The sequence below is a fragment of the Pararge aegeria genome, chromosome 11, assembly GCF_905163445.1.
Source record: "Pararge aegeria chromosome 11, ilParAegt1.1, whole genome shotgun sequence".
Classification (NCBI taxonomy): Eukaryota; Metazoa; Arthropoda; class Insecta; order Lepidoptera; family Nymphalidae; genus Pararge; species Pararge aegeria.
Genome location: NC_053190.1, coordinates 8,391,966 through 8,404,446, shown reverse-complemented (window position 1 = coordinate 8,404,446; position 12,481 = coordinate 8,391,966). Strand labels below are relative to the sequence as shown.

At 33.7% G+C, this 12,481-nt stretch overlaps 1 protein-coding gene across 3 annotated transcripts in view; it reads right to left on the bottom strand.

Moving 5' to 3' along the window:
* LOC120627432 (vesicular glutamate transporter 1) overlaps window positions 1-10,355 on the bottom strand; it is a 65,271-nt gene extending 54,916 nt beyond the window's left edge. The window contains exon 1 of one of the 3 annotated variants that reach the window (XM_039895435.1): window positions 10,285-10,355. The gene's annotated coding sequence lies outside the window, so the exon portion shown is untranslated. Of the gene's footprint in view, window positions 1-10,050 lie in introns of all 3 variants that reach the window. The other 2 variants (XM_039895434.1, XM_039895433.1) reach the window with 2 other exon arrangements.
* Between the last annotated feature and the right edge of the window lie 2,126 nt (window positions 10,356-12,481).

The following is a 12,481-nucleotide window of genomic DNA, read 5'->3' as shown; positions in this document are numbered from 1 at the left end:
TCTGATACAAAACAAAAGGAACATTACATTTTTTTTATTTAATTTCAATAAATAATAACAATTACATTAAAGGTATGCTCAGTTAGAGTCTAAGTAGCACTGGCCTGGTTAAAAAAGTTTTTTTAACGCAGCGTGCGGTTTGAGTATACTGGTAAAAATCGTCACATTAGGAAAAATCGTTGTGTCGTTCAGTTCTGTCCGGTATAGTTCAGATGATATTATCAAACGCTGGCCACCGTAAATATTTGTGTTATGTGTTAGGAAACCCACATTTAATCTCATCTAATCCTACAATAAAGAACTTCATTCTTGACCGGGGTCCCCAGATCGCACTCGTTTTCTTACCGTAGATCAAATTGTTCACGTAAGCACAACCGAAATCTACTACCTCATGTCACACAAACATCTTCACGCTAGCATTGCTTGACAGACTGCGGCAACCCTTTCTTCCCTGATTAAAGCATTCTTATATAGTTTGAAAACGTTTGCGGGGGGGAAAACGCAATCTAGTTAAATGTTTCTAATAATATTTTGTAATCCACCGCTATAAAATTATGTAGCTATGTAATAAATTACAAACTATTGTTCGTTTTAGACTAAAGTATCAGCAATAGAAAAGCAATACAAAAATTCTACGGAACAATGAAGTTTGAATTATCACGACACAGAATTTTCTCGGTTTTTATCCGAAGTAGGTTTTTCTTAGGAAACTTATAGGAAGTAGCCTTAGGAAACTTATTTTGATGAAGTGTATTTATAACATAAACATATAATTTATTTTTAAACCAGCTATGTATTTACGATTTTACCTTTATTCATTAGTAAAGAATACAATATTATCTTCTTATATCTTAATCCATGTTTAATACATGGAACGAGATAAGATAAACATTAAATGATCAGCTATTTAGGTGTTACAGTAACGTTCCCTATATAAAAAGTTAAAAATATAGACTTTTTTTCATAATTATAATTTTTTTTTTATATTTTTTTATTTTATACATTTGTATCTATCATTATCTACTATTTGACGGCCGAGTGGCGCAGTGGGCAGCGACCCTGCTTTCTGAGCCCAAGGTCGTGGGTTCGATTCCCACAACTGGAAAGTATTTGTGTGATGAACATGAATGTTTTTCAGTGTCTGGGTGTTTATCTGTATATTATAAGTATTTATGTGTATTATATTCATAAAAAAATATTCATCAGCTATCTCAGTACCCATAACACAAGCTACGCTTACTTTGGGGCTAGATGGCGATGTGTGTATTGTCGTAGTATATTTATTCATTTATTTATTCATTATCCTGTCAAAAGGTTATGCTGGGACATGGTTTCTTTCTCATAGGACAGAGTAGTTGTTGAGAATAAACCCACTAAGTTTCTCAATGCTGATTGACGGGTTTTAACGACTTTCATTACAGCTTAACGTAGTCTCCAAGGTACGGGGGTGGACACCTTATTTCTTAACCTTGGGCTGGTACTAAGAAGTTGACCCTAGAACCTCATGATAGACTGTGCCAACCAGGCAGTTGGGCATGTGAATACTGTCTATTTTTAGAAAAAAGGCATTTAACCTTTCTACCTTTTTATAATAGAAACATTTAGTATGCCACGATATTTATACATGTTTAAGTGGCGTCCTTTTGCCTCAGGAAAAGTGGCATCGAACGAGCACTTAACAGCGTTCGACCACTTCGAAAAAGCGCACTCAGCGTTTATCGCCTTTCAACGTTACCACTTTACAAGCTAAGGGGTATTGTCGGAAAGGAATCTTTACCCAAAAATATTTTTAAACTCAGATACAAAGATAAAAGTTTTAAAGTTATTCAGTAAATTAATTAGTGTTACATGCCTTTATTTTTACGGCAAATTAGATCCATAGATCCGCATGACATTGTCTTTATAATAAAATGACTGTTATACCTAATAATGACGATAGAAAATCATGTTTTGATTACATTATTACATATTATCGACATAATAGTTCTAACTGTGCTACTTATAGTAAGAGATAGCTATATCGCATAGCGGACTTTTATTAGATGTACTTAAGTTTTATTTTGGCTTGCTTTACAAATACCAATTTGTTTGGCGGAAATCCGATTTTTACATATAAAAAATAAAACCAATTTTACTCGCTGATCAATTAGCTTTCTTTAATCGAAAGACTTTTTAAAATCAATTTAGTAATGTGTGAGAGTTCAGTAATTTAATACACCCAAACATAAAAAATAACAAATCTTTTATAAACTCTTTATAATCTTTTCAAAGTATAGTTTTTTAGCAATTTGTCTCAAACGTAAGATGTTCTATCATAGTTTAAGAAGCATAGCAACAGAAGTTTTCGTAATAGAAATAATCACCTGTCTGGTGACACCTCACGACTTTTGCAGAAGCACCTTTTTCCACTCGATTGAATACTACCACCTCTAACGGGGGGTTACTTACATCTCTTTCTGACGTGAGCCAAATCCCCTCTACCTGTCCCCTTCTCGCTTCTATTTATGACTTATTAACTGCTCTAAGGTATCATGGCAACCCGCCCGCTCTCAAACGCTCCACGGATTTAATATAGGAAATTGTGAACTCAGCCGAAAGTCAGGAGCAGTTTATTGAATATGAAGTTACAATACACCCTCTTTAATATTCATCATTAACTCTATAATTTAAATTGACAGATCCTTTAAATTGTAACATTTTATTTTTTTAGTAGATGTAGGTATTTATTTTAAGTTAAGTTTTTCGACAATTTTCATCATCATTTTTCCTACGAAAACCTTGGTTTAACGCCTTTGCATACCAATGTTTGTGTCAACAATAATTTGCTGTAGGTATATGTGTTATTTTAATGTATTTATTTACAATAAAGTGTAACTATCTATGTTTCAATATTGACGAAATTTAATACCTACTCGTAGCTTGCAAAAACCATCAGAGTAAGGATCCTAACATATTGAAAACAAAGCATGTGCAATCAATGCGGCTCCTACGAGATTTAATAAAAAAACAAAAGAAACGCGCATGAAATACCGGAAAATGGCTAGTTTTTAATAAATCAAACAAAACAAAGGGCAGGCAGACATGAATTTAATGAAAATTTGCTTGTAAGTAAGCATTATTGTATAGCATTATTGTATTTATCTCTTAATCGAAACAACCATTTTATTTTTCTATCAAAAATACGAGCTACGTGGCCGTAGCAATTCAGCGACGGATCGCGGTGTTTGCTAACAGATCGCTCCTTGGGGACGCGACTCGAACGGTTTTGCTCACGATGCAATAAAAATCAAGATACCTCTGAAATACAAACCCAATACGAAGATAAAATCTTTAAAGCATAATCCTTTCATAGATACTTTTTAATGTGAAAGTGTGTCAATTTGTTGATTGTTACCTATATTCGGCTTAGTCACTGCACTACTCTTGATGATAGGCGGATATATAACTAACCAGAGATGGAATCAGGATAGACTTTTTATTTCGGAATAGTACATTCCATACTTGGACCCATCGATAACACACAGAGTTATTAGTGGACGGAAGCTCCTCATGACCACTCTGTTTCCGCCGAAGGAATGGTATGTGTTAGGCATTTTCTCTGTATAGAAAAAAGAAGTATTCGAACTGAGCAGATAAATAGCTCATTTGATAATAGCCTGCTAATACTTGTACTTACTACTACTTGTACTTAAGTGTCCACAGCAAATTAGATTTTAGTGCCTTTGTACTTATGAGAAAAATACAGTCTAATATTGAAAAGCTGCAAAAGGCTCTCCTAAGATACTCGTACACATAGTCATTTTTACTGTCTTATCTTTGTCAATATTTGCTGTATATAGGCTCCCTAAGATTCAACAAGTCTTGAAAATTTGTAAAAGGAATTAAGGTCAACTGAAACTATTATTCTATTAAAAAAAAACAAAGGCAAATTCAAGTACTGAGAATTAATTGACTGAAAAACTTAATACCCAAAATTAGAGTTGTTCAAGGGGCTTGTGAATCGTAATCGAGCATGATGACCACTAAGCCAACGAGTCAATTTATAAAACAGTGTCAGTAGATCTACTAAATATTTTTGTAGCTGCAGAGACTCAAAATATGTATAATGAATAAATACTTTTTCATATTCCTTAACGTACCTACTCTTAATTCGGTTTTCAAAGAATTTTATTACTAACCTCGTTGGCAGAAGCACTATTATATCTAATAGAACAACACAGTTGTAGCAATCCCACTTTTTGGAACGATTTTTTATCAATGTGCTATAAAAAGGATTACACGCGCAAAATAAATCCGTGATCGAGGATATATACACTACGACGGGTTTATGAATCCTCGATCACGGATTTCGTTTTTTTATTACATTCTAATTTAGTTTAAACAAAATAAGCTCAAACTATGAGATAAACAAAAATAAATGAATTCTAAATTTACAAACATGAATAAATACCTACAACAAAATTTAAAACTTCTTCGTACCGCATTTAAACAGATTACAGTATTTGCTAACCTATGGTTCCTTAGGGACGCAAACGATTTTACTCGCGGCGCAATAAAGGTAGCACCAGGGATACATTTTATATGATACATATAAAATGAGTATATATATGTGAGTACATTTTATAAGCAAGTTTTCAAATAATTTATAATTATTCCTATTTTTATCGAGGATTTATCTAGGTCATATCTGTTAATTGTTAAAAAAAAGAATCAAGCACATCCGTGCGGGAAATTTAGAGCCAGCTAATTTGCAGACTAGAGTAACACAATAAGGTAAATAAATACTACTTAAATAAATACGTTTAGAAAAACCGATATAAGTATAAAAAAAATTGGTAACTTAATTCTAATCTAACAGAGTCTTCCGAAAAAAATAAATTGAAACAAATGCGGGTCATTTAAAGATGGATGTGTATAATAGGTACAAATCCATCATAAAATTAAAAATAGTCCAAGTGCATTTAAAGCAGATAACGTCAAAATATCGTCATTTTTCTTTTTTAACTTTAATACACAAACATAACTTAATTCGCGACTCAAAACATATACCTATACTAGAATATTTGCTCTCAGATGAGGCTCTAAGCCCATGAAGATAAGTTCATACATATGTGTAGAAATAGAACGAGGGATTACGTAAATAAGGTTTACCATGTTCAAATGTTACTTATCAGGACACGAAGTAACAAGAACTTAAAGGATTATTTGAAATATTTTTCTTCTCTGTATTAACTTACTAAGAGTTTTTACATCAATACACATCACCCTTATAAGTTACTAGATGTGCACTGCGGCTTCGCCTGCGTAAATTGTGCGACTCAGCGTACTGCTACATAATCTATCTCAGAAAATCAGATATCAAATGTAAAGTTTTTTCAATCGTACTGGAAGTGCCAAATATACAAACTTATGTTATTGAGTACAGATAGTATTCCATTAATTATTTAAACAAACTGGGGTGAACTAAGCTGTGAACTAAGGTGTGGGCGAATAGTATAGTTGTTCTTGTTCTTGGAGCTTTCATCATCCACTACTTGAAACCTTCAATTACGTTAAAATTGACAATCACACATGCCCATCCGTAGGACCTGCTCCTGTTTTTCCTTTTTTTTAAATAACTCTAGAATTCCCTAAAAACTTACGACAGAATTAATAATGTGTGGCTTAACAGCAGCACTACATGTTAGTCAGTCAGTAAATGTATAGGTTCCCATCTTTGAAAGTTTGAAAGATAATTTGGTATACATCAGTCTTAGCTCCTATCACTATAAAATAATAGTAATCGTTAAAGGAACAATCGAAATAGCATTGTTAGTTTATTCGTATGCTAAAGGTTAAGCAAGAAAATTTCTAACATTTTTTACTCCAAATTTAACTTTTCAATACTTGCTGTTGTTCTTACTGTGCACTTCACATTTCGCATGCTTAATAGTAGAATATGGCGGAATGTTATATTATAATAAGACCCTATTTAAGCTCACATTCAGCGAATAAAAAAAAATCAAACTCAGTCCTAGCATTGAAGTCCTCATAAATATGACAACCTATATGTATTCCGCTGAGGATTTCTGTTCTTTATCTCCAATTATATTCATCAGATCTACATGCAATATGAGCAGAACTAAATTGTTTGTCCTATTCAGTAAAAAAAATATTTACAATATATAATATATTTAAAATATATTTAAATAATATGTTGTTAAATCATCGTTAAACACTTTCATCCTCTTTCCCAAAGGAATTGAGTTGAATTTTGGGGTTAAATGTATCCAATGTTCGTAGTGTGGACTCAAATCGTGAAAAGTTGCATTTAAATTCATTTAGCAGTTTCAGCGTGATGCGCGGCCATGATACAGATAATACACAGTTTTCCATTTAAAGTATTAGTATGAATAAAACTTAGTACGGTTGCATAAAAGATGAAGTTCAAATCCCTAATAATAATCAGTTTTTCAATCATTTATGACGGCATAATATAAAACATTCAGCAACATAGATTTGCTTTAAGGATGTTTATTTCAAGAGTGCAACAAATGAACAAACATACGTAAAACTAAAACGTATTCAAGTAAATTTGGAAGTGTACCACGCCACCACTTATAAAAAGTATCTCTCAAGTATAGCAACATACATAAACCAATATTATTTATTCTGTTATCCCAACATTTTATTATTAGCTAAGAAAGTAAGAACTTGTACTTCAAGTTTTTAAAGGATCTTAAAGAAAATTTGATAGTGATCTCCCGAGAAAACATAACAAAATTGTGTAAAGCAGATAACAATTTACCCAGATATATTGTGGAGAATATATTTTTGTTGCTGTGAAGAACTACATAGTTTATTAATAGTCTTAGTATTCAGCAACTTAAGTGCTAGGAATTAGCCTAGAAGTACAGGAATACTGGCGTCCCTAGTCTATGCTAAATACGTTTGTGCAGGTGAGCGGGCGGGCGGGCTGATTTTGGCTCCGCCCCGCTTCCATTGTTTCACCGCTATCTCGATAGAAATTGAATAAATTAAAGGGAAATTTAATAACTCTATTAAGTTCCTGCCGACACAAACAACTCTTGACGTATGCTGGCGCGGACGTTATCAGGGGCGATTTTATTCAATTAGTTTCGGATGCTTAGCGTGGGGTTGTTGAAAGCTTTTTATACTGATTACATCATCTATGCTTTTTTATTAGATTTTATATTGTTTTGAATTTTTAAAGGCTGACTGAATCGACTTTTTTAGAAACATATTAAAACCAGATTAAACAACAAACGAGTCGCTGGGAGCCGCTGGAAACAAGCAGCCCAGGACCGTGGACTTTGGAACTCCCTACAAAAGACCTTTGTCCAGCAGTGGACTTCAATAGATTGAAGTGATGATGATGAAATAACAAACATTAAAGTAGGTGTTTGATTATTAATAATGGTATAGAAATAATATCATTAGGTTTATTCCAATTTCTTTTATGATTCAACAAACCATTAAAGAAATTGGAATTTTAATTGATGATAAATCTTATTAATACATTCCGACGGCCGAAGCTTAACACTAGGCGTTGAGGTTGTTTTTTATGTTTATTTCTTAAACTACGTCGATCAAATCAGGTAACAAAACAAAAAAAAGTTAACAAAATCGGTCCATTTGTAAAATAGCAACGATGCAACAGCGACAAATAGAGACAAAGAGTCACGAGTAAGACCCTGCATTTTTTGTCGGGCATAAAAAAACGTTATTAGTTATTGAACTTCTCTGTTAAACTTTTTGAACTAGCCCGGAATTACAAAACTGTTAATATCCACCCCAACACTCTAAGCTATCGGTCCCGCATATCACCAAAATGTGATAATTATCGTCAAAACCTACTAATCCGCATTCTAATGGCGTGGTACTTTCCTCTAAAACCATATCTTCGGTGCCTAGTAATGGGACGTAGTTATATTGATTTTCCTGTCTGTCTAGCTTCAAAAGCATAGAAAATTCTAAAAAAACTTTTTAAGTCATTTCTCCCTTAAGAGTTGAATTCAGAAAATACCTTTCCAATTGTCATAGAAGGACATAGGCTACTTTTTAGATAGAAACCCAAAATTTCTTCACGGACAAAATCGCGGACATGCATAAAATTATATTTGGAAAACTTATAGATCATAACTAGTCCAGACGTCATTACATGCATACAAAGCCAGTGGACGACTTTAAAGTGAAAGCGCAATAAAAAGTTCAGGATAGGTTCCAGATGTGGGAATCGAACCCACGGCCTTGGTCTCAGAAAGCAGGGTCGCTGCCCACTGCGCCAATCGGCCGTCAAAGCTATCAATTTAAGCGGTCAAGTCTATATATATATATATATATATATATATATACATACGCATTAATAATATTAGTTTGGATTTGATAAATATTTCTCTAGCCTACCCACCTTCCAAAAAGGCTTTGCCACCTGTCTGACAGACAACCTAGAGCCCAAACGGCTGAACCTAGAAATTAGGAACCACAAAGGTTTTTTTTTTTTTAATTTACATTGAGGGTACTTAAAGAGGTGAAGAAAGTTTCTCGTTGTCTATGAACCTTAAAATTATGACTTTGAGGTTGTTGAAAATATAAATTTTTAGAAAATCTATTTCACCCAAATAAGTGAAATAGATTAATGAAAGTTTGTAAATAATAATAACCGTAATTTTTTTATCTTCTTTTCAATTCAGATTCTAGATTGGCCTGTAGCTAATTTTCTGGAGGCGAGAATAGGCAACGCGAGAAAGGTGACGGCAGGTCAGAATACAAGAAGTCGTACGAAGTGGCTAAGGAAATATAACGGGGAATGGGCAGCAGCGTCTTTTGTGCTGCAATCACCAACCCGTTTGCCCAGCGTGGTACATGGTTCGGAGTAGTATTTAGTCCTTCAGTGGACTATTACAGGCTAATTATTAGCCTGTTGTATTCGAAATTTTACGCAGACGAAATTGCTGGCATCCTCAAGGTTTTTTATATAATTTCTAACGCTTGCATCTGTTCTTGTCAGTTAAATGGTTCACCATAGATATTTGTACGAGATAGCTTTAGCAAGGCAATCTGCCTTTACCTAGTTATTCAGGTTTTTATGTGTAATGTATTATACCCCTGTATGAACAGCCTGGCGGGCTCACTTTAGCGTTTTAAAATTTTAAATACATTTTCATACTAATTTTTCTTGTGAGAGATGAGAGCGGAGCCGGCTGCCAATCAATCTTGTCATTAAGACATTAATAAATTTTAGTACTACTTAAATTCACTGTATAATATATTTATATGAAAGTTAGATTTGGAAAAGCAAACTCAACAGCTAAATTATGTATATAATTTCATTGTTAGGTGTACAATAAAGCGTATTTTCATTTTCATTTCCGTTATTATTTAGCAAACGCCTACAAAATTATTCCCATCTATGAAGCTACTTAAAAAATTATTAAACAGAAGTTGTTTAAAATCTTTTCATCTAAAAATCTATCATTTATAGCATAGGTATATTAAAATGTCGACGTTCTAAGATTTTGTGTCATGGAAGAAAATTTCAAAAATACTTTAAATAATCATTCGAAACACCGAACCGTATTTGCGTTCAACAAGTAGGTAATTATTATTATATTAGAGATCCTTGACAAAATTTATTTTCGTACTTTGTTAGCTCCAATTAGCAATCAAAATAAATCAAATATTTATTGAAAGTTTTATTTTAATTTACTTATGAATACTTATACTTCTCACTTATTTCTTTATTAAATCATATACTCGTTTATAATTTAAAAAAACATAGGCGAAACACTGCAATCTTAATTTTTTTGTCAAAAAGTGCAGTGGTAACAAAAATAATATCATGCAACAATGCAATCATAATGCCACACGATAACTTCTAAAATAAAACAACAAAAAATAATCTATCAATAAAATGTCCAAAAAATAAGTTTTTGTTTCTAGTTTACCATAATTTCGACATAAAAGAATGTGCAATAGACAGGTTAGACATGCAATTTGAGTTTAATACATATTTACATTCCAATTTGTTTAACCAAAAAAGAAACTCACCAAAGTTGCAAGTATTATGATACACGAAGAGGCAATATTTATCACTAATAGACTAATATTTCCCTTAATTAAATTTACCCTATAATATGTGCTAGATATGCTAATTTAAATTTGATATGTTCGATACTGATATTCTTTAGATTGGTTGTTGTATTCGATACAATTACTCAAGGATGTTATTGTTTATCAGTATTATCATAATGCCAAACGACTAATTATTTTTTATATACCTACATTGATATACAGGTCTAACCGGAGGACATCACTCTTAAGGATTTTATGCACTTTAAGGAACTCGTAACGTGTAGTTATGTTGTGTGTAGTTTCATGTTAACACTTTCACTAGATCTTTTTAAATGCTGATAATGTTTTGCACTATTATGAGTTGCTCCTTGCAGCGATACCACCCTTAAGAGTGATGCGCCCCCGGCGAACGCGCCACGTGACTGCCGGCTTTGCACAACCTTTGTGTTTACATCCACCCTCAACCCCCGCCCCGTTCCTCTACTTCTCCAACCCCTCTCGCTGCGACTACATTTTCCCGATAGCTAAAACATATTTTCCTTTACAATAAATATTTTTAATTAAAACTATGTGGTATTCAGACCTATTTCTCTGTTTAGGAGTATCACTTTAAAACATTTTCCCGGTTTGGCAATTACTTTAAAACTTAATATTCGTTACGGTCTAATAATGTATATATATACAGAGTTTTGGAATAAAATGTGACTATTAATCTAATTGCAACTATTATAGTAATACATTTATAATACCTAAAAAATAATGGTGAGGATTCCGGTGGACTGGAAACTGAGATAAGAAGCTTTGCGTCATAAAGCTGTATACGGGGGACAAATGGGCTCCCGGACTGGTAATTCTGGAGCGGTTTAATAATATATAAATATGTATACAATTTGCTTCTATCGAAAATTGCTATATTATTTTATTTTAATTTTAATACGGGTATTAATCACTAGCGACTCGCCGCGGATCACATGGGTAGATAAATTTGAAAATGATGTTTTAATATAAAAAAACTACTTTTTGTTACTTAAATATAAAAGTTACACAAATGCTGTAGCTGACTTTGTCATAGGCATTAAGACTCAACTACTTTTCTCCATAACAAAACATAAATTTCTCATCATGGCAGCGTTCGTGAGAGAAACGTTTTCGTTCGACCGTTTTTTCGCTGACTTACTTTGCAAGTCCGCCGGCACGAACATTTTTTTTCATTTTTCGGGCGTATATATGCACTCACCAATAATGTAGATTTCTATTAATAAAAGAGTTTTCAAAATCGGTTCTGTAGACCCAGAGATTACCCGCTACAACCCCACAAACTTTACCATCATAATGTAATGAACGACCACTGCTGAACTAAGTTATTTTCAAGGGATTTCCAAATAACATAGTTTCGTGCCGCTTATACCCAGTGGTAGGGTAACCAAGGCCTTCAGATTAAGGCTGATGTGTTTCGTGATCATTATATGTAAATTTTTCTTCAGAATCTCATGTAAACTTCTCTGACATTGTTTAACGTAACATTTCTAGGCTAAATAAAATTACGTATTCTTTAAATTTAAGGAAATTGTATCTTACTTTGCAACTAACTATCGGTTAACATCTTAGAGATGCGTTTTAAGGAATTAAAGTTTAACTTGCTTTAACGGGTATGGAAAACATCCTGAGGAAACCTGCATGCCTGAGATTTACTAGACTACATAATGTTCTCAAAGGTGTGTGGATTCCACCAATCCGCACTGGGCCAGCGTGGTGGACTACGGCCTTAACCCCTTCTCCAACGTGCGAGGAGACCCGTACCCTGTAGTGGGCCGTTAGTGTCTTGATATGATGATGCACAGCTCGAAGCTTTAGATTCGGTGGGTCGTCGCGCCAGTAGAATTGTAGGTGACAAAACGATAACGCAGGCGAAATTACATAGTCTACATCACCGACGCAATGTTGCCTGTTTATCGGTTTTTTACCGCATATTCTTGTTCCTCCGTTCCCGTTCTACCACATAACAGCGAGACGCCGCGCCGTGAGCGATGGCATCCTTATGTGGTTGATATTCCATCAAAACGCACGAAACGTTTTTATCCACGTTTCTGATACGTACCGCTAGAATGTGGAACGCCTTCCCGGCAACTGTGTTTTTGCCACGTATAACTTGAGTACCTTCAAGGCAAGAGTGAATAGGCTTTTTCCAGGCAAGCGTGCTCTAACCTAGATCCTAGACCTCATCATTGCTTTTTTACAGGCATGACGTTGGCCTATCGTTAATAAAAAAGATGAATAAAGAGGTAGGTACCTACAATCTACATATGTATATTATAGTTGGGTTTTCATATTTTTTTATGTTTTTAATGTTACTTTCCCGTTTCCCTGTACGATGAAATGATAACGTTCAGCATGCATCACTAATGGA